Below are 2,712 nucleotides of genomic sequence, written 5' to 3'. Positions count from 1 at the left end.
GGGCCGGGCGGGGCCACCCGGCTGCGGGTGAAGGCAGCCCGGCCCGGGCCGTGGCGCAGGGTCCGTCCGTGCAGACAGACAGACAGACAGACAGCCTGGCGCGGGCCGCAGACAGCGGCCTCTGGGTGGAGCGGCCTGGCCGCATGGTGGACAGCTCACTGGGCTGCAGTAGGCTTTCAGCCGCTTCACTAGCGCTCGGCCGCCCTCCAACCTCGTGTGTAGCAGACAGGCTGAAAGGGCTGGGGAGCGGCCGATGCCTGCGTAACTCCCAGCCCCCGTGGGCCCAGGCAGCTCTAATTAAGGGGGTTCTGGGCTGAGGCTCACTTTAATATGGAATAGAGCACAGAATTTTCAAAAATCTAATAAAAAACCCCAAGCGCACACGTGACATCAGCACGGGAACGTCAAGCGCACACGTGACATCAGCACGGGGACGTCAAGCACACACGTGACATCAGCACGGGAACGTCAAGCGCACACGTGACATCAGCACGGGGACGTCAAGCGCACACGTGACATCAGCATGGGGACGTCAATGACCCAGGTCCGCGTCAGCCGCGTTTGCTCCCTGATCATTTTAATGACATTGCTGATCCAACACAACAGACTTGAACTGTAAACATGAAAGTCAGGATTTGCAGAATAAAACATTAACACCAACAGCTACATTTACCATCATTTTGGGGATCATTTCCACAGCTGGGGGATCTTGGTGTTGGAAGAAGCCTGCATGGTGCATGGGCTACTGTTATTTTTGTCACAACCTCATAGCGGGCACCCAGCTCCCAGTGAAGGAGACACTCGCTGGCCCAGGCAGGAAGCTGATGAAAATGGACTTGTAATGTCTTCATGGTTGCCACTATTTCTTATAGGTCTGGGTTCCCAGGCTTCTCACTAGGTGACATTAAAAGAAAGTATTGCGGATACTGCTCTCATCTGTGAGTTTTGCGGCAGTAATGAAGATTCTCACATACCAGAGACTTGCTGTAACTATTATTTCCAATATTCACATGTGTGCATGTGGTCCTTCTAAGCAGGAGGGGTGGCAGAGGCTTGTGAATTAAACTGACAAAGGATAAAGAAGAGATCTAGCACCCATATTTCACAGAACATTGTTCACTTTACATGTTGTTAGACATGGAAGTTTGTATGCCATTTTAACAAGCGGTGAACATTTGTGATGCAATTAGAGAAAGGAAGCAGGGGACTGGACTTCTGGGGGTGCATTGTGGGAAAGGAGCGTAGGACATGCATGGGGGGAGGGGACTGGGAAGGAGCCTAGGACACGCATGCAGGTGGGTGGGTTGGTAGTTGTTATGTAGACAGCTTGATGCAATATCCAGCATTACAGATACAGATATCTGGGAGACTCTTTTTTTTTTTTTGCTGGTCATGGGGCCTGAACTCTGGGTCTGGGAGCTGGCCCTCAGCTCTTCAGCTCAAGGCTAGTACTCTACCATTTGAGCCACAGCGCCACTTCCAACCTTTTCTGCTTATGTGGTGCTGAGGAATCGAACCCAGGGCCTCATGCATGCAAGGCAAGCACTCTACCACTGAGCCACCTTCCCAGCCCCAGATACAGATATCTGGTGCAAGACAGGAGACATCTTCATACCTGGAAATGTCCTTTACAAAAGAGATATCTGAGCCCGGTGTCAGACTCTGACACCTGTATCCTAGCTTCTCAGGAGGCTGAATCCTGAGGATTGTGGTTTGAAGTCAGCCTGGGTAGGAAAGTCTGTGAGAATCCTGTCTCTAATTAATCTCCTAAAAACTGGAAGTGGAGCTGTGTCTCCAAGTGGTAGAATGCTGGCCTTGAGCAAAAAAGTCCCGGGGTAACACCCAAGCCCTGAGTTCAAAGCTGGGGGAATGGTGTGCACACATACACACAGGAAAAGGAAAAGAAATCTGTACCTTGATTTCATGTAGGAAAGGATAAAAGATTGAGGTTTTTTCTTTTTTCCTGTGTGTGGTTCCTACATTGCCTTCAGCTTAAAATAATATACCAAAAGTAGTATATTTTGAGATAACATATCCCGATCCTATCCAGCCCCCGGGCTTTCTGCAACAGGCCTTCATCCTCTGGAATGAATCTGAAATGTTGCTAGTGATGTTTTTAGGACAAAACACTCGACAGAAGTTTCTGGAACTTCAATGTCCCTTGAGCCCGTGTGTTGAAGGCGTTGACAGTGACACTGCTGGGAGATGGTGTAGAAGCTCAGGAAGCTCAGGAAACGGAACCCAGTGTCAAGAAGTCATGGAGTGAGCCCCTGGAGGGGAGGTCAGGAAGATGGGCTCGCGCTCCTCTCTTTTAGCATCCATGAAGTGTCCGTGTTCACACATGACAGTACGTGCTGTCACCGCAAGCCCAAACGGAGGCAGACGGCAGCTCAACCCCGCGACCCTCCCGTCAGAACGAAGCCTTTCCGCCTCCACGGCGGTGACCGCCTGTGTCTGTCGTGGGTAGGGAAGCTGTAGCCGTGGGCTGTGGGAGGCCAGAGGCACCACACCGAGCGGAGGAGCTTGGAAGACAGACAGCAAACAGAAACGTGGAGCGGTGGCCGACTTACCAGCGAAGCACAAACCCACCCACGCTGCCTTGATCTCGGCCCCAGGCCAGGACCTGGGACGGGCCGCGGCTTCCCAGAGAGCAGGCTTTTCCGGCTGCCTCCCGTGATCTTCCTGGGCCGCCCCCTAAAGCTCAGGAACCCC

Source organism: Dipodomys ordii, unplaced genomic scaffold, assembly GCF_000151885.1.
Source record: "Dipodomys ordii isolate 6190 unplaced genomic scaffold, Dord_2.0 Scaffold27, whole genome shotgun sequence".
NCBI classification, from domain to species: domain Eukaryota; kingdom Metazoa; phylum Chordata; class Mammalia; order Rodentia; family Heteromyidae; genus Dipodomys; species Dipodomys ordii.
The sequence above is the reverse complement of the archived record's forward strand: the minus strand, read 5'-3'. Positions refer to the sequence as shown.